General features: G+C 41.8%; 1 protein-coding gene across 10 annotated transcripts in view; it reads left to right on the top strand.

The window, feature by feature from the left end:
* The first annotated feature begins 600 nt into the window (after positions 1 to 600).
* SVIL (supervillin) overlaps positions 601 to 20,062 on the top strand; it is a 133,041-nt gene continuing 113,579 nt past the window's right edge. For 5 of the 10 annotated variants that reach the window (XM_085564412.1, XM_085564546.1, XM_085564538.1 and 2 more), the window contains exon 1: positions 601 to 740. The gene's annotated coding sequence lies outside the window, so the exon portion shown is untranslated. Of the gene's footprint in view, positions 741 to 6,343; positions 6,485 to 20,062 lie in introns of all 10 variants that reach the window. The other 5 variants (XM_085564401.1, XM_085564394.1, XM_077788770.2 and 2 more) reach the window with 5 other exon arrangements.

Raw genomic sequence — 20,062 nt, 5'->3', positions numbered from 1 at the left:
CCCAAGGTCTTCCAGGATCTGCTGCAGCCCAGCAGAAGCAAAATCTTCCACTAGGTTGGGACGGCCTGGAAAGGTCGTGCAAGTTAATAAAGAGAACAGTCGCGTGTCTCTGAACGTACACTGCAGGGAAACTCTCCACAAACGCTGCTAGCGCAGGAGCTCCCATAGCCGTGCGCGAGTGACGCCGCCGAGCCCTCCCAGCCCTTTGCTGCACCGGAGCTCTCTGGCTGGGGGAACAATTAAACATTCATTGGCCACGCTCAGTGAAAGGGACCCAAAAATGCCGCTCCCCGCCCCGCCGGGCGCGGCTCCTTTAAGGCGCGGAGCGGAGCCCGCGGGAGGCGCTCGGGAACGAGAGCGCGTTCGGCTCGGCTCGGCTCGGCTCGGCTCGGCTCGGCTCGGCTCGGCTCGGCTCGGTCCGGCTCGGTCCGTGCGGCGCGGGGCCGGGAGCTCCGCACGGTCCCGCCTCTCCCGGGCCGCTCCGGGGCGCGCCGACCCCCGCGGCCGCCCCGCCCCGCCCCGCCCGGCCCCGCCCCGCCCGGCCCGGCCCGGCCCGGCCCCGCCGGCAGGAGGCGGCCGCCCCCCGCCCCCCGCGGCCGCGCCGCTCCCCCCGCCCCGCCCCGCTCCGCCCCGCCGACCGGCCGGAGGCACGGGCGGACGGACGGGCGGGCTGAGGGACTGACTGACTGACCGGCGAGGCCGCCGGAGGCAGCGGCTGCCCCCGAGCCGCCGGGTGCGAGGTGAGTGGCGGCGGCCGCGCTCCCCGCGGGATGGGACCCCGGGCACGGCCGCTGCCCCCGGGCACGGCCGCTGCCCCCGGGCACGGCCGCTGCCCCCGGGCACGGCCGCTGCCGCCGCGGCGGAGGCGCCGCGGGCTCCCCGCGCTCCCGGGCAGCGCCCGCGGTCGCGGAGCTGCCCGCGGAGCTTCCCCGAGCCGCTGCCCCGCCGGCGCCGCGCTGTCACTCCGGCTCGGGGCTCTCCGGCGCGGCAGCCCGAGAGGATGCGGAGCTCGCCCCGCACTCTCCGCTCGCCGCGGAGCACCTGCTCCGGGGCCGCGCTGCAGCCGGGGCCGCCGGCGGCGCGGGGCTCCGCGGGGACGGCTCGGCGCCCGCGGGAGCAGCGAGCGGGGGGCGCGGCGCAGGGGCCGCATCGCAGCGGGGCTGAGAAGTGTTTGGTGGAGTTTTGTCTCTTCTTTCAACTGGAAAAGGAAAGGCATCGGCGGCGGCGGCGGCGGCAGCGCGCACGTGCGATGTAAAGAAAGAGGGACTTGATGATGCTGGCTGGTTGCAGCTCGGTAGGATACCGGGAAAGGCGGACAGAATCAACAGGGCACTTGTTGAGTGGCGCACGGAACCGCTTCGGCCCAGAGCCGCCGAGCTGGTTTGGAGAGTACTCACCTTGAATGGCTCAGCAGTGGGGCTCTGGCTTGCCTCGACTCGTCCAAACTCCAGAAAACAATATGACGTTTAGAAAGGGGGGGGAAACAATGTGGTATTGTGATTAATAGGAGAAAAATGAGTAGGGTATGCCGATGGTTATCAGTGCAGTGCTTGTAAAGCATGGATACCTAGTGCTGCAGAGCTGACTGCTTAACCTTTGCATCCATTCTACTAGTAACACTTGTAGCCTGATGGATCACGATCATGGATTATGACTTCTTTAAGAGGGACATAAAGTGGTCTTTTGAAGACTGAGTGTACTCAAGTTTATTACTTGGCAGGGAGCAGCATCATGAAGCCTGGGAATGAAAATAGGAAGTGAACATTACTCATTTAGTTTTGATATTGTGTCTTTGACGGTTATAAGTGTCATCATAGACTGATCCTAGTTCAGATAGCATTTCATGCACTGAAAAACATTACTCTTGTCCTGGTTGGTACCTCCTTCTTCTAGCAGTGCAAGCAGTCCCTCTGATACGGAATATGTTCTGAACAAGTCTGGTTATTTATATAATGGGCAAATGTGTTTCTGGAAGAGTAAGCCAGACTGTATCATACTGTAGAGTGTTCTCAGCCTGTAATATCTTAATCTCATCTGTTCAAAATGAAAACAACAGCCACCGGAAAACTGAAACCACTCTTGCCTGATGCACGTGGCTAATGAGGTTTATGACAACAGGGCTGTGAACAGTGTTACTACACTGAGGTGTTGCCTCAGACCTGGAAGTGCAGTTCGAGGTGAGGATGGGCTGTCCTCTGGCTCTGTGTAACCAGTAGTGGCAGAGGTCCAGCCTGAGTTTTCAGAGAAACAGTCCTGGTTTCTTTGTTGTCCTTTTGGAGCCTTCGTGAGATAGAAGAGCTTATTCTGGAGACTGGGAAGGGATAGTGGTAATGTGCCCTGCTCCTGAAACACAGGCTTGACAGCTGTTCTTGCCAAGAGACATTCTTCCCTGGTGGGACACTGAGGGGCTTGAGATGTCACCCTGTTCTCCTCTGCCCCCTGAGGCTGCAATGAGAGGGTTTTGGCCTGGTCCTTAAATGCATCTGGCCGTAGGTAACAGCATGGTGAGATGCTTTAGAGTAGTTTGCTCGGTTTCAGTTCTGCTTTGTTTATCTGTGTGGAGGCTTTGTTGCATGTAACTGTGTTAAGTGAGATGCAGTTAAAATTTTGATTTGCTATCCTGATAGGAAATATGCTTCAGTTTTCCCTTTGAAGTAGTTAATTGTAATGCCTAAAGGGTTGTATAATAGCCTGGATGTGCATGCCTGTGAATTTATCTGGCCATGGTATCATCACAAACCTCTCTGATACAGGCAGGATCAGAGTGTCCATCCTGTGTAGAAACTTCTGCAGTCATCAGAGGAAAGTCATGGGGTTTTTCAGAATAAAGCTCTGAACAAAATTCCTGTCTTCAGGTGAGTGTTAGCTCTTGCTAGGTGCGGCCTGACTGTATTCCCCTGGGGGAATCATTTCACACCCTTTGTTTCACTGGAAAATTTATAGTTCCCAACTGCACTGCTCAGTTCTGAGTGGATGCAAACCATGCTGACTCATATGCTGAACTCCAGCCTTGCTCCATGTAAACACAGGCACACTTCTAAAATATTTAATTTGTAATGTCCTCTGTGGAGAGCTATCCCACAGCTCCTGGCATAATTCCCAGAAGCAGCAGATTCTGGGGTTCTGGGAGTTTCAAAGGCCATTGGTGCCCAGCAGGATAATCATCTGAACTAGTTTAGTGTAGTTTACCCTGGCACTGGGACAGTTCAAACTGAACAGGTATTTAATCTTGCTTAAAGCAAGTCTGCTTTGAACAATACATGGTATGTGTATGAACAATCTGGAGCCTGTTGGGACATGGCTGTCAGGGGATCTACATGGAGGGAAATCTTTGTTATGGCAAGTACACTTTGGTGTAGATGTACCTCCCAACAATTTCTAAAACAACCTCTGTGGGCAGTTATAGTAAAAAAAAATCAGGAATAAGCTATTAGAGTATTTGTTTTCTTAGTTCCTCTCTGGCAAATACCAGTGGTAGTTAATTGTCTTGTGAAATACCCAAGTTTATATCCACGGGTGAAATACATGTTAAAAAAAACTTCTCAGAAATCCAGAAACTCACCCCCATTCATGCACACAAAATTTCTCATTCTTTTAATTGAAAATAAGTTACAGTATATGATTTGGCTACAAAGGAAGAGAGTGAAATCAAATAATGATTTTTAAGTACACTTATTTTGTCTGTACCTGCTAAGTACAATATTGGAGTTTTAAGATAAATATCTTCTCCTTTAAAGCAGTAATTAGTTCAGTGGAAACTAGCTGTTAAGAAACTCATTATTTGGTTCTTTTGTGGGTTTTAAAATTTGGGTTTGGTTTTTTTTTGGTTATTGTGAGCTTGGTTGAAAGAGAGATCCATTAAGATAAGTACAGAGAGTAATTTGGGAGAGGTTCAGTGATCTTATGGATGGTCTAGATCAGTCCCATATCACTTGCTCAGGTGGGCTGACTGTCAGTGCATTACCTGTAATAGTTAAACATCATCTGTTTACTGAACCATGCCCAGCTTTGCTGATGTGATGACACATCACATCCTGCAACGTTTTAAGCTTCCATTCTTAAGTTTTTATTTTGAGAACAAGATTCTAGAGACACTAGAGTAGTGGGATTTGCTCAAAACTGGCTGTGTCTCGGTTGCAGAAGAGATTCCAAACCCTGGAGAAAAAGCCCCTGGAGCAAATGGGGCTCTGGAGCTCACTGAGGTCCCCTGGGGATACAAACCATCACTCCCAGTGTCACAGCACAGCAGCACTTGTATCCGTGCACTGTCAGTGCAGCAGGAAATGCAAATCTGTGCTCTTACCTTTACAGATGGTAGGATTTTAAGGTAGTGTTCCCATCACTTCTTTGACTGCAGGAGGGGTACCTGGCATAGTACTGTTTTGGTACAGGAAGCAGCTTTTCTGTGAATATGATTCAAGGATCAACTTATTTTCCTTTTTTATTAATATGGGGAATTTCCTTACAAATGTGGCTTAATTCACAAATTAATTTCACTAGAAAGATTTTTTAATCTGAAATTGAAGTGTACAGATGTGGCATTTTGTTGCTTAAGTGTGCTGAGAGATACATTTGCCATTAATAGGGTCCCATTAGTTGTGAGGTAGTCTTACAACCCATATTTCAAAATCCTGCTTTCTGTGATGGCTGTTAGTGGCGTTTTTCTTTGTAAAAGCAAAGGAAGTTAAAAATTGTGTCTGCATCTGTTATTGCTATGATCACAGCTGTCTTTGTCCAGTTTTAACCATCCTATTCTGAGTAGCTCTTAACTGGGGTTGTAACTTCAATGGCTATGTGCAGAAGAAGCAGAAATGGAGATCTTTCAATGCTGTCTTCTTCTCTCAGTCAAAAAATATTTCTTTTGACTTGCACTAGTTTTAATCAGGATGCAATGAGTCGAAACATTCCATTACTAACTCTGTTTTGGTGCCTGGAATAGTTAGAACTGATCTGGTTATGACATAAATTAATTATATTAATTAATTCTATTAATTAAGCCAGTTCCTTAGCACTATTTGATTGTGGGTTGTCTTGAGCAATCAGATGGTACCGCTGATACTGTGCTTCTGAGACTTGAAAACTGGGAAGATCACTTGAAATCGGGTGATGCAATTTTTGTACGAGGTAATGTACAAAATTCTGTCATCTTCATATGGCAGTTGTGAAACAAGCGAGTGCTCCTTGCAACATGCTATCAGTTATTGCATAAGTAGGCACGAAATAAAGGCCACCCCTCTGTCTAGGTGAGCAGTGGGATGTGCTGTCTTCAGGTGCCAACTTACTTTTACACCGATGTGCAACACCAGTGTAAAAAAACATACAAGAAGATGTAAAGCCTGTGTTTATTCACACCCTCTTTGCTAGCATATGCATTGTCCTCATCTGAAGTGGAAAGCTACGTCCTGTGTAATTGATGTTAAAACGAGTTTGTAAATGGCTGACTTCCTAACTCTACCTGGAAAATACTGTCATGAGAGGAGTTTTTTTATAAGTTAGATGGCAACCTGTTAGTCTGAGTAACACATTGCTGGAAACTGTTGGTGGTAAAGTAGCAGCAGCTTGGAAAGCTCTGTGACCCTAACCCAGATTTGTTTTAGAGGGTAACTTCTAATACAGAATCTTGTACAGTTTGGTCCAGTTGGAGGGTCAGCTGTCTATTTTGAAGCTCAGACTGCTGTCTTTTAAGATGAAAGCCATATTTTGTGAATATGAACTCCTTTTTATCTGTTTGCTGGGCTTGTCTGAGGGAAGGAGCAGCTGTAGTCCATTCGCTAGACCTGCATTTGGCTGTTGCTGCCATTGTGTTGTGTGTAAACATGTACCATTATTTTGGATCATATAGCAGCCTGTTCAAAAGGGTCTCGCATTCCCCAGCTGTTCTGCAACTTTTCCATCTCTGAGCTTGCCAGCTGCTTAATACAGGCAACTGTAGCTGCATTTGTTTCTCTGGTGTTAAGTATTAGTGGAGATAAAATTGACTTGTTAAATGTTAGATGCTGTGAGCCCCTCTCCTGCTTCGAATGGATTTAAAACAAAAGCAGGCTGTTGGTACCACATCGAAGTTGTTAGAAGTTTTCTTTGTCATTAGTTGAACAGATTGCATAAAAACCCTTGTTTTGTAGATTTGAAACAAACACGAAATACAATTGTGTTCACGTATACAGCCACAGATTGTAGCGGTAACTAATCCAAAATTACTGGGTTACAAAATGGTGTGCCTTAAAGCCATGTCAACAGCTCATTTGTTTAACCACTTCTCTGAACAATGTTCAGTTTGACAAGGCATCCTGTGCTCTCTTGTCAGCCAACCCTTTGTTTACTGATCTGGGAACTTTTGTTTCAGTGGCAGCACTGCTCAGACTGGGTGTCAAGGAAGGAGCAGGGGCCCTGCAGGATCTTGTATCTGCAGTGAGTGCTCAGTCCAGGTGAGGAGCCACAGGCTGAGACCTGCCTTTTCCAGCCTGCTCTCCCTTCCATGAAAGTGGTAAGAAATGTCTGGAAGATGTTTTGTGTGACTGAACTCCTTACTGCAGCTTTGAATCCATAGCTATCTGCCTGGAGATACAGAAGTTGAAAGTCAGAGTAAATTCTAGCTCGTTTGGAAAAAGGAGATAATTCTGTTCATGACTAAAGTTACTACTCTAACCACTTAACCTGTCAATTTGAAACTTGGGGTGAGGAGGAGTGTATCCTTGGCTGCTGCTAGAGACTGCTAAAGATAGTGATAAAGTTAAGTTTTTAGAGGCTTGAGCTGGTGCCATTGATTAGTTTCCTTACTCCCATACAAGGGGAAACATCAGGTATTCACCTGAAATAATTTTTAATGCAGTTTGTATTTGAAAAATGTAAATTTTCTTTCATGGTTTTGCTATTTGTTGCATGGTGAAGGAGACTGGAAGGGAGCGACTTGTGTATTCTTGCTCCTGATAGCAGAAAAGACTGCCTCTGCCCCGGGGTCCAAGTTACCCATTGTAACTGGCCTGAATGCCCTATTATTCAGAGAGGAAATTTCCAGGTGATTGTAAATACATTTCTTTTTTTCTACCTCTTCTTTTCCCCATCCTTTCACCTCTATCCTTGCTGGTTGTAGCTTTCATGTTCACGTTAAACATCAACACTACCTAAATTATGCTAGGATGACTCTGGCTTCATAATAGAGCCTTGACCTGTAAAGACAAAAGCAAAACCCTAAAAAAAGTCTCTTGATTTAAGCTGGCATGTTTCAGGATCTGTTTTTCATATCTCCAAATAGCTCAGAGTTTGAACTTTTCCATTTTAATGCAAGTGTCTTAAAAGAAGTTGGAACACTGTTTGACTAGATGCTTGCACTTGTCTTCTGGAAAGTTAATTTTTCAAAGTCGGTGTTGGAGCACTAAATCATTATTTGTCTGAAGTCATAGCAGAAATACAGGTTTATAGTTTAAAGTGATCATACTAGTTATGCTCACTGAGCAGAGTGATAGATATTAGATTAAAATGCCTAGCTAACACAGAAAATGCAGAAATGAATGTGTGTTCTGAATTTAATAATTACATGTATGAACAGTTCTTTGGAAAACAGATAACAAGGTTTCTCTTTCAGAACAGCAGATTGACCATGCTTTAAAAATAGAGGAAGACAGCTGACACTGAGGGCATGGAGACAAGGGTAGGGAATGGAGAGGGAGCTTCTGTTCCAGAGAAAGTTAGGGAGAGCATCTTAACATTTTAATTTTTTGAAGTGCTGCTGGTTAATTCATAAACCCCTTTGGAATGAGTTTAGGGAATAGACATAGAGGAGACTGGGAGAAGTGGATTTTGAGAAGTAAGAAAGTAAGGAAGTGTTGGTTTGTCCTCAGTTGAACAGAGGAGGAAGACAGTGTCTGATTAGTGATTAGTGTTCAATTATTGAAGGCTTTAGGAAAAATAAATATTTCTTTAAGAATGTGGTGAGAAGTGAAGTGAAAAGATTTTAAATGGCCTTAAATTGGCTAAATATGTTTAAAATAATAGAGGGGGAAAAAGAAGGGATTACCGTCTCACCCACCTCCTGAGACTGTTTTTAATGAAGTTGGTGAATGTTTTGGGAAGGCATAAAAATAAAGCATTTGAGAAAGCTTTTTGTTAGGTGTTTTTCTTTCTTTCTTTCAAATAAAAGGTTCTGCCAGTGTTTTTTACTTGGCTTAAATTTGCTCCATCCTCTACAGGGGAAAATATTTATTTTAAAGTTTCCTCTAAACTTAAATTGGCTTCCTAGCCAATTTAAAGACATGTCTGTCTATGTAATACCTTCTAACTCCAGGAAAGCTGAAAACTCTAAGGCTTAATGAAGGAGGAAACCTTGTTGATTGCACAGGAGAGAAGCATTTCTAGCAGTAGAAAAAATGCTGTTCTGAAAATGTAGCTTGAGCTGATCCCTTCCACCTTTGTTTCCTTTTGTTGCTGTTAATGATTTCCTTTGCTCAGTGGTAAGTGGTGTTGTGCCTGCCTCACTCCACTGATTCTTCCACTGCTTTCTGGGACTAAAAATTATAGTATGTGTCAGTTTAAAAAGACAGAAATAGAGCAGTGGCAGAGCTTCTTCACTAAGCTGCAAGCTTATGAGAGTTATGATCTTTAACTTTGGCACTTAAAGTTATTTCTCTCCAGAGTGATCATTGCAGCTCTTAGTGTGGGTTGTCCTGCACACTGATGAGTTTGGGTACCTGTTGTCTCACAGGTTGTGTGGCTTAAGTCTCTGCCCCATGTGTAGCTTATCAGCCATGTGCACAGCTCCCCAGAGACTGCACAAATTGTCTCTATCACGACAAGATAGAGACAAAGATTCAAGGCTTTGAAAGAAGGTTGCTTAGGCAAAAGTTGCAATAATGAACAAAATTACAAAAAGAAAACAGTATGTTTACTTAAATAATAAGGATCTGGCTTAGTTAGGCTCTGTTGTTAGGATTGCCTGTTACAGCTACTTGAGTTCTGGATGCTTTGCCTTGTTTGTGAGGCTGTGCTCTCATCTGTAATCAGCATTTAGCTGTAAACTGCTGAACAGCACCAGGACTGCTGCTTCTCCCACCTTACTCCACAAAACGTAGCTGAGGTATTCCTGTTTGGAACATGCTGTTGCATTTAGGCTTAAACTACTTTAGTCAGAGTCTTCTGTCGTTTGTGGTTTGAAGTATATGCTGTGACAAATATTACTTCAAAGGAGTTTGTACAACACTTGACCCTTGCAAAGCTCAGAGAGTAAAGACTCTGCAGAGCTTATAAACACCCTGACCATGGGATTGCACCAAACCTCTTCTGGATGCTCCCCCTGGGCCCGTCCTCTTCCTTCCTGTTGTACTGCAGAGTGCCGACTGTTGACAGGCAAAGGATTTGTTTTTCCTGAAATACACTTGTTTGTCTTGTCTCCATAATATTTGTTGCATGCATGACTCGACAACTTGCATGCAAATACCTATTTTTGTACTGTTTTTGTGGGTTGGCAACAAAGTAATTGTGGCTTCCTACTGCCAGCAAAAGCCTGGTGTATGGGAACCCAGTTGTTTATATGGATTCCTGGTATGGAATGCAATTTTAATTCTTTTAGCTTGAAAATAAATTGTGTTGAGTAAAATTAACTTTGAATTTAAGAGGCACTGAACCTGGCTAAACAATTTTCTAGGGCTTACATTAATAAAAGCAAACTATAGCATGGCTAACTGCTGCTAGGGATGCATTTCAGGTTCTTAAAATTTGTGGTTTAAGAGGGGAATGCCCAGCTTATACTTCTGTAATAAACTTCATGTCTGAAGTGCACTGTGTGGTGTACCCAACTGGAATAGTCCAGCCACAGATAATTTGAAGGGATTTGTGTGGGCAGGGAAAAGGCAGATTAAACATTCCAGGTAAGATATAAATTTCCATGGCCTGGTTTGGGAACCTAACCTGCCTTACAGTAAGAGAGAGCTGTGAAAAAGAAGTTACCAGTGATTTTGTTTCATCTGACCTCCTGTTAGAGGACCTAGTAGCCTTTAAAAGAAATCTTTAAAGCAATATGTGGTCAAACATGCTTTTTCTGGATTCCCAGGAGGTGTTTGCCAGCAAGGAGCTGCTGACATCAAAAGCAAAACCCAAAAGGCCTATATTTGTGTGTGAAGTAAGGAAGCTGGGAATTGGTTTTGTGTTGAACTTCAGCTGAAAGATCTTTCCAAGTGCAATAAAGAAATGAGGCACCTTCCTTATTGCCTTCAAAAATTATGATGACTTATGAGATTCCTAGAATAACATACAAATGAAGACACTACCCTTCCAATAAAACAAATGTTACTTCATTAAATGTTTCTTATGCAAAGACCAATATGAGAACTTAAAATCATGCCAATCACCTTTGAAACAAAGCAAGTAATCTTGGTGTTACAGAGGTTTGTTTCTTGAGGAAGCCCTGAAAAAACTTTTTCCATGAACACGTTGGTATGAATTGGCATTCTTCCTTGCACAGGAAACCACAAATTCTTACTGCGGAAAACTTCTAACTCTTGTAAAACAGTCATTAGTTTTGTGTATTAAATGTTCAGAATGTTCTAGTTTTTGTTGGGGTTTTTTGTCTTTTTTTTTTTTTTTTTTGTATGTCCCCTGGAGAGCTGCTCCAAGAAATGCTTCTCTTTTGATAAACAGAAGATCACTTGCTCAAATGTTTCCAGTCACTTGTAGTCCCCGTGCATGCTGCTGGGACTTGGATACTTCTCAAATGCCAACAAGCCTGAGACCATCTTTATTGCTCAATTATTTTTACCCCCTCAAGTCTGACAGTTGCAGCAAGTGAACATGATCCCTGTATTAAATACAGCAATATGTTTGATGAGTTGCTTTGTTAGGGTTTCTGAAACTGGTGCACTTCAAATTGCCCCACTTTGGTGGTGGGGCAGCTCCCAGAGCAGCAGCATCACTCAGTGCACAGACAGAGACACACACACACAGACACAAACAGACACACGCAGAGACATACACACATACAGATGCACACACACACACAGACACATGCACACACACACCCTGTGCTTGTGTGCACTCCTTGGAACACCTCTGTGCTATGTCAGTGTGACTTGTACACCTCTAGTATGTGATGTGTGCTACAGGCTGGGTGCTTCGGTTTCAGGTGACTGGAAAAATTACTTCTATAACTTCACTGAACATCCCTCTTTTTCTTTATGCTAGTCTTTTTCAGTCTTCTCTTTTTTTTTTTTTTTTTCAAATCCCTATTCTGGATTTGGTATGCAAGCTATGATCAAACTGCACATGAAGTAAAACCCTTTCTTAACTAAGTTTTACTTAGTTTTTGTTCTTTTCAAACACACTATCAAAAGTAGCACTCAAATTACACTGCACATTCTTTTTATTTTTTTTTAATGACAGAAGAAAGGACAATGGGTGGGGATGTAGGAAATCACATAAGCTAGCAGTGCTAAAAGTGTCTTTTTTTCTGTTTTTTTTTTTTTTTTTTTCAGTGCAGGCTACTTGTTTGAAACAGCTTTATCATATCTTCATCAATGTTTTATAGTTTCTACTATTTTGGAGTGTTAGCTGGGTTCTCAAGTACTGGAACATTACTGCTGCTATTTAAAGCAGGACATCTGTCATGATGTGTCTAGAGTCTGATTTCCCCAGGCCTGAACAATTCTTGCCTTTATGCTCTACCTATGTAGCCCTTGCTCTTTCTACAACCTAAAAATAACATAGAAGTTAAACAACTCGTTGGAAGTCTGTAATTTCTGAAAGCAGCAACTTGCAAGTAGCTCTGTCTTGTGTAATCTGGACAATGCTTTGGCAGAGTTTCAATAATTTGCTAAACTAGGACAAATTAACTTTTCTTTCTGGTCAGGTGTACCTTTCTGTACTGGAAGGATGTGCACAAAGTAAATGCATGTTTCTCACAAACAGTGTTAACAGAGCCTCATGCTGCACACACTGAGGCTTCTGGGACCCAGCCCTAGCAGCATCCTCCTGGTGTCCTACCCTCGCTTTCCTCCCTTGCTTCTGGAAGTCATGGCTTGCACCTTGACTTCCTTGGGATTTGGGACTTTTCCCTTCCAGTATCCTCAGTGTTAGCTGCTCTCTCAACTCTGGTTTATGTCCCAGCAGCTGTTCAGTTTGCAGGCTTTTATTGTAAATACTTTGTACAATATTATTACGGTATTATCAAGTATTCTGTGCACAGGATAATGAGGAAACTCTGTGGAGCCTCAGAACTCTTCTCTAGAATGGCAGACTTTAAATCGAGATAAATGATTCCTCTTCTCCCACTGAAACCCTGCTCTGAAAAATTTGTTGTAAAGGCAGTTTTAATGAGCTTTAAAACCTGTATCACAGTTTTCAGAGCAACCCCTTTATGTCTGTAGCTTGCAATAATGTTATTTTTTGGGATGAAATTTTATTACTCTAACAGCTCTCCTCCTATTTCCCTCTTTCCTTCCTGTTCCCAGCTGTATGCATGTGCTGATTATTCTGGGATGGTTCTAGTCCACTCCTTCAGCTTTGTAAGCTGCTTTATCTCAGGTTTTGGTTGCTGGATCAGTAGATCAGTGTCTGCTGTTAGTGAACAAAGGAAGGTGTCAGACTTCCAAGGTATGTGGGAGCTGGTGCAATGGGGACAGTGTCAGACTGGACAAAAGATGTTCTCTGCACAGTTCAGTTGGCCTAGCATGGATCCCTAGATGAATATGAGTTTTCTGATGGCATCTCTCAGTTCTGATTTGACAAACTAAAAACTTTCAAATGGAACCCTGAGATAGTGTTTATTTAAAGCTTAAAATGTTGGAATTGTATTTTTTCCCTTTGTGTTTGTAGCTCCTATACCACACTGTTTTTACATGTTGTTTGTTTAAAGGAAGCTTTACACTTCCCAGGGAAAATTGCAGCTGGGAAAGGCCTGCAATGATTGCAGTTGCTTGGCTGTGTTGGGTTGTAACTGTGTATGACTCTTACTAAGCAAAGATTGTAGATGGTGTTTGTCAGATTGTAAAAATGCTGTGAGACCATCCATCATCTTTTAAAATTAGGCTGAGTTGCAGCATTTTGGAATTAGAATGGTTATAGTGACAGCATGTCTCTTTGTACTGGTGGAGAAAACTAAAGAGTGTGGAATAAATATTAAGGAGATTTGAAATAACTATACATGGGTCAATGCAAACAACATAGGAGGTTTTGGGAAGCTTTGCTAAACTCGGGCTGAATGCTTACAGGTTTACTAGATAGTAATACATGCTATTGAACCTGATGGCTTTGGCTTGTGATCACCAGTGAAGGCCTGCTTTTTCACCTAGTTTTGCAACTGGGAATTTACTTTGGCACAAGGAAGATAAGTTTCTTATTTGAGTTAGCAGAAAACAAGTGTCTGGTTGGAAACATTCCCAGCATGATCTGATTCCTAGCCTTTTCTGCAACTGCTCAATAGTGCCACTAATGCATATTTGGCCACAAAATAGTTATGACAACTTGCATAAACTCCAGGATTTTTTTAAAGTCTCAAAACCACTTTAATATAGGGTGCAAGAAGCTGGTCATTTATAAACACTGGCTTGAAACAAAGCAATCACATTTAACAGAACAGCTTCATGGATGGTCAGTTCCAGGTGCCTTGGCTTCCTAGGAAGTGCCAGCTGAGTTTCTCAGAGCTATTGCTTCTGCCTGCTGCCTGCATGGCATCCCAGGTGCAGCCTGGAAAACTGCCAGGCTCTGCACACCTTCCTCACAGTACAAGAGTCTTGTGACTGAAGACAGCATCTCCCAGAACAAGATCTCTAGATTATTGCTGGGCTTCCTTGAGAAAGGACACCTGAGCTGGCTCCATTGCTTGCCACAAGTGTTGAATTGCTGCAGCATTTTAGAGGAGGTTGTGCTGTACTGTCAGTATATTCTCCAGGCTAATTCATATATGCATTTTTGACCAAAACAAAAGAAGGCCCTCTCTTCTTTTACATGATAAGAAGCCTTTTCCTCATTATAGAGTATTGAATTGAAGTATTTGAAGTAAAGAAAAAATAACAACAAACAACCAAACGAAAATATTTTGATTTCTCACGTCATTCTGGCAGTAGATGTACATCCAGTGTCTGAAAGGAAGACTTGTGACTGTTAAACTCCAGATTTGAGAGGCTGTTCTGCATTGCAGGTAGATGAAATAAAAAATATCAGAGCCATCTGGCAATGAACAGAGTGCAATTGCTTGACTACTTTGAACTTCACATATAAATGAACTTCACATATAAATGAACTTCACTATAAATGAACCTTTTCACAGGTTTTCTTTTGAGGAATGTCCTGAAAAGATTCTCTTTAGATTTTTTTTTATTTTTGTTTTTACATTGTTGTCTGGTGATTTTATCATCCAAAATACTGCATAATTTGGATCTGAGATTTAGATTCAAAGTTAATGTATCTCCATAGCAAAGTCCATGTTGTTCAGAGATTTCACTGTATTAATTGTTAACAAAGGTGTTCTCACTGCTCAGCTGAGCTGCTGGGTTTGTTAGCTGAGCACTGCTTGAAGCACTCTTTTTTTTAAGGGCTATTTTTGATGTCTCACAGTACCAACATGTGTAATTTGATTTATGTGACATGGTGGAGCTTTATCCTGAAATGTGCTTCTGGAACTTGGTTGGGAGTGTTCAGATTATGCTCAAAAATATGACTTTATATTTTCTCCAGGGTTAATTACACCATTGATTTTATTCATTTTATTTAATTAATATACTCACTTCGATCTTTGAGCACAAGATCTGATTTTATTTGGCTGTTCATGGCAATCTGAGTATTGTGTTTTATGTTTTGTTTTTGGTTTGGGTTTTTTTAATCCTTTTAATATCTTCTGCATTCCATGTTGTTGTTTAGAACAAGAATATATTTGAGAGTGCACCTGCTTAACAAGATTCACAGTTATGTTTCAGGTGTTTTCAGAGTCTTGCTTCATCTTATCTACTGCTTTTGCTTTGTTTCTGTTTCTTTCTTGTTTGGTACTATCCATTTGCAAGACCTTGGAACTACAGCTCTCTCCCATGTATAGGCAAGTCTTCTGTCTTGTTCCATAATTGTTCAGTGAAGAATTCTCAGTTGTTGTCAAGGATTGAGATGCTTTGAGGTGTTGCAGATCAGAAGACCATTGTAGTTCTGTAACAGTTCCTCTGTTTTCCAGTGTGGTCACTAACAGAGCATTTCTAAAAATTCACATAGATGAACAGAAGTGCAATGGGCTACATGAATCCAGCATGTCCCTCATTATGTTATTTTGTTTGATAAATATCTTTTTTTAAAACTTTAGGAATTCTTCTGGAACTTATTTTTAATGAAAATAGTTCTATTAATAAGGGAGTTGTTTTCAGTCAATTTGTCACAAGATGCTTAGGTACAGGAGATAAATCTAAACATGGGGGATGTCATGAATACACTGTAAAGAGATGATCTGGATGGACTTGTGCAGGACCTACTGGTTAAGGATCGTGCATGATTAGTCATGTCTTTCTGACTTGTCTGGGGAAACCAAACGTTTGATGTTCCTTCCATTTCTGAATCTTTCTAGAGATTGTGGTTAGCAGTGACTGTAGCCTTTGGTAGGAAATTCAGCTGTTTCTATTTTGATTTTATTGTTTTCTTTCTATCATTAATCGATTCCTGGGTATTTGGGAAGTTTCTTTGGTGGGGGTTCCTCCTGAACTCAATCCAGAGACTTCATTGCCAGACACCAGCCACATCCAGTTGATCCAAGTGGTCCCAATAACTGAGGTAACTTGTTCTCTGTTGGAGTTGGTGATGTGTTTGTGCATTTTAGGATGATACATAATAACCTGGCCAGGAGAGATGCCTGTGGAAAAAAAGAAGAGGAAAACAGGATTCCTAATTATGTGACCTCTTACTAACTTTAGGGAAAGAGCTGCTGGAAGGCAGGTATATTTTAAGTGACTACTTTTTTTATGAGTCTGCACAGCTTACATTCTCATTTAGCACTTCAACCTTTGCCTGACCTCACCAAATCTTCTCCTTTCACCATATTGGCAGTATCTTTCTTTTCTGGCCAAAAAAAGAGGGGCATTCACATTTTAATATGTTTTGGTTTTTTTTTTTTGTTGGTTTTTTTTTTGTTTTTGTGGTTTTTTTTTTTTTTTTTTTTTTTTTTTTTTTTTTTTTTTTTACCACTCAATCATTTTGCCAGAGTGGGGAAGTAGTATGAGTTTGGAAGGGCATGAGTTAAGTGAATGACATTGTCTCAACAAATTTTGTCTCTGTAAGTAAAGACAAATTGAGGTTAAAATAAACTCCAACAAAATTCATTTTAAGAGTTTTAAAAGCAGACTCGTTTATTTTTGAGAGCAGACTAATCTGAAGTACTAGATGTTCAAAACTGTACGATTATTATATGTAGAACTGTCTTTTAAAAAGATTTTTTTTTCCCCCCTTAATTCTTGAACTGCAGAAATGGACACCTGTCTCTGGGTAAGTACTGGCAAGTTCAAAACTGGAAATGGTTTTTGTGATGAACTGGAGTTTCAGAGCTGACACTGCTGTCAGCTTTTCTCTATGTCTTTGAATGCAGCAGCTCTGTTCCTCTGTGGTCCTGTAGAAAACACTTGTGATCACTCCACTTCTTGGCCTGTAAAAGTTCAGCATCTTTAAAGAAATGAATACTTCATGCTACTAATGGCTTTGGAGTTAAAATGTGCTCCAGATCGTGTTTGTAAACAGTCTAAAAATTAATTGATGCATCTGATTTTCAGTATTTCTCATCTATTTCAGGAAGACAGAGTATAAAAATGGATGTGAAATTGATTTGTTTTGGAGAAATAGAACAGACTGGCTTGAAGGAGTGACTCTCTAGACCTTAGTGCTTGGTATTAACCCTGAAACTTATGTACTGAAAATGCCATAGACTTAAATTACAATTTGGAGATTACATGGCAGGAAAATGAGTCAGAGAAGTGAGGTTATTTAAGAAAATCAAATAAAATTTACCTTGTGATAATGAATTATTGAATATATGGGGTTTTTTTAAGAGGTGGTTAAGAACTGTAATCTGCATAATGGAATGTGTGTTCTAAAGGAAAAAGCTGCTATTGTTATGAAGTCAGAACATGCAAATGTCTCTGAGTCTGAAGAAATGTTTCAAAAAATCATTTTGAGGACTTGGAAAACAATCTAATAAGCATGTGTGGAAATCTCTTCCATAGTACTATTAGGTTGGCAGGAGACATTGGTTTACATGCTAATAAAATACTACTTCCATGAGTGTTGCTACTCAACAAGAACATTATAATTTGGTTTTGCAGTCCTTTGAGAAGGTGTCCTGCATAATTAATGCCCCTGCTAAAGGAGCTAAGAGAGGCATTGTAATGGAACCATCTCTGATGTCACATTTTAGTTGTTAAGGAGCTATTAAATAATGAATCTTTAAATCTAAGGTCATATTTCATTTTGGCTAAAATTGGCATTTATTTAATTACAGTTGTGCTCCAATTCTAGGGGTTTTATGGGAAAATTTTGAAAATTGTAATTGTTCTTGCTCATGTAAACAGTTGAGGAGGCAACTGACTGCAAGTCTCATTAGACGTTTGCCTGTGTTAGGATGGATGACTGTGACTTGAATGATTTCCAGGTATATAAGGAACCTTTTCTATACCAGGTGTATCTTAGTCAATCTTGCTGAAGCTATTTGAATGTACAGTCAGGTGTACACAGGGATCTGGGTAAAACCTGGACTGTTTATCACTGGAATATCCACTCTGGCACTGTCTAGAACATGTAGGAATTGCAGCACTTTTTAAAAACTGTATTTGTGAGATCGGCGAGTTCATGCAGCTAGTGCTTGGCTTTTATTCCGGTATATCTAATTGATATGTAGAAGGAATTCAAGCTGCAGATTAAGGAATGAGTGTGCCTGTGAGGACTCAAGCAATGTAATTTGCCCTCTGAACTCATGACTGAAGCTCTAACTATAGTCTGTGTTTCTGGCCACTGTTTCTGTCCTGGGGCACTCTGTCAGAGAGATTCCCGTGCTGCTCCTTGCACACTGGCCCCTGTCAGAGGTTCTGTCTCAGGGGTGCAAACAGCCCAGCCCCAGTTTCTAACCAAGGCCTGGCTGAGCAGAGCTGTGCAAGTGCAGCTGAGAAGTCACTGAGATAACAAACACAGCCCACTTGGCTGACAAGTGGGTGTTTTACAGCACGTACTCTCTAAACTGCAAGGAAGATACTGAAGACAAGAGTTGATTCCTAGATGTGCTGTAAACCCTGAAATTTTAATCTGCTTGTATTGTGCTGTGAGGTTTTTAAGGGTTTTTTTTTTTTTCTCCTTCTCTTTTTTCACTTCTAAGTAGGGAAATTCATTTTAACTTAAATACATTTCAGCAGTGATGCAAATAGTTAATTTTTGCATTAGCAAAGCGACTTATGTGGCTTAGAAGGCATTGCCTTTTTACACTGTGTTTAGCTTTTCAGTGGCTCATTGCTAGCCTTGAAAATCACCTCACTCTTCATTCAAAGTGAAACATGGCTACCTAAAACCCATTTAAAAAAAAAGAAATATAATGTATTGTGTATGTTTCAGAGAAAGCACTTGCCTGCTGCTGGCTGACTGGCAGACTGAACACCTGCCCTGGACAGGCAGGTCAGGAATTTCCATGGGGCTGGGGAAAAGCAAGAGGACAGCCCTGTGCAGGGCAGGATGTGCTGCTGTCCCTGCTCTGCAGTTCCCCCAGCCTGTGGAGCAGGGAGGGCTGTGCTTGCTGGGATGCCTTCCCAGCCGTGTGGTGGGGGAGAGCAGTGCTGGCTGAGCTTGCCAGCAGTGATAAGGCTCCAGGTGGGGATCACAGTAAATGTGCTGTGAGAATCAGCTTTCCCAGGAGTTACATGAGGCAAAGATGTTCTTCTGCCACTTGTTCTGCTGGAGGTTTCTTGCTGCTAACAACTAAATATGCAAATCAAGCTGTGGCTCTTCCAGCCTTCCTGGTGTTCTGACTTATGGTACTTATGGTTCTGTTTTCAAAACTGAATTTGTCAGCACAGACTATTTCACTCTGAAAATATAGAATCTTACCATAAGTTCTTCTTGTGTTGTAATAAACATATATAACTTTCCTTTACAAGATCTGCATATCATGCTTGCTTTTTCTCCCCACTGTTTTATTCACTACCCTGGAAACAGCATAGGTATATTCTGAACAGGTTTATGCAAAACTGGCAAATTGAATGGTAATGTCATTGCTTCCAGTGAATTCCAACTATTGTATTCTACATACAGTATTCACAGCTGCATTACTGACTAACGAGACTGCTCTTGGCTACAGTGAAGTGCACCACAGAATTGCTCTGATCCAAGGCTTTGGGTATAATTTGAGACAGTTATCTTAAACCAAAAGAACCTAAGTCCATAAATAAACTGTTAAGCAATGTAAACTTTTTAACAGCAGAGACAGTTAGCAAGGAACTATGCAAACCTCCAGGCCAAGATAATCTCTACCATAATTATGTAGACTATTAAGTGAGAAAAATTCCAGAGCTTTGCTCATGAATAAGGCTGGATTATTTGTGATGTGATTTCATAAAATAAACAAGGAGACTAAAGACTCCAGAGGCTACTTAAGGTTTTGCAGAGGGGTAAATGTTAATACTTAATTGTTTAAAGTATATGTGAGGTGATACATGCCATAGTTGTACAAAGTATGCCTTAAGAAATAAACTTATTGTTAGATATATGCTGGATTTCTTTAACCATGTTTCCAACAGGTCACTTTAGTAATCTATTCAAAATAGTCTTTAAATGTTCTGTGAGCTTTTTGCTAGTTGTTCTGCTAGATAATATATATTGTTAAATACTTTCTCTCTACTGTATCTAATTGTGGTAATAATGTGAGCATTGCTGTGACCTTTTTTGTTCTACTTTGGTACTATTAACACATTTCTGTTCTGATCCCATTTATCTCATGTAATTCTTCTCCTAAGACAGCTGTGCCATCAGAAACACCAGGAAGAGTACAACAGTTTCACCAGAAAAATATGCTCCTCCGAACATGGGTGTTGGAGGAGAGAGATAGCTGAGATGTTCAGCCATGGAGTTGATGGATTTC

This window comes from Lonchura striata, chromosome 2, assembly GCF_050655825.1.
Source record: "Lonchura striata isolate lonStrDom1 chromosome 2, ASM5065582v1, whole genome shotgun sequence".
Lineage (NCBI taxonomy): Eukaryota > Metazoa > Chordata > Aves > Passeriformes > Estrildidae > Lonchura > Lonchura striata.
Note: the sequence above shows the minus strand (reverse complement) of the source record. Positions and strands in the feature narration are given on the sequence as shown.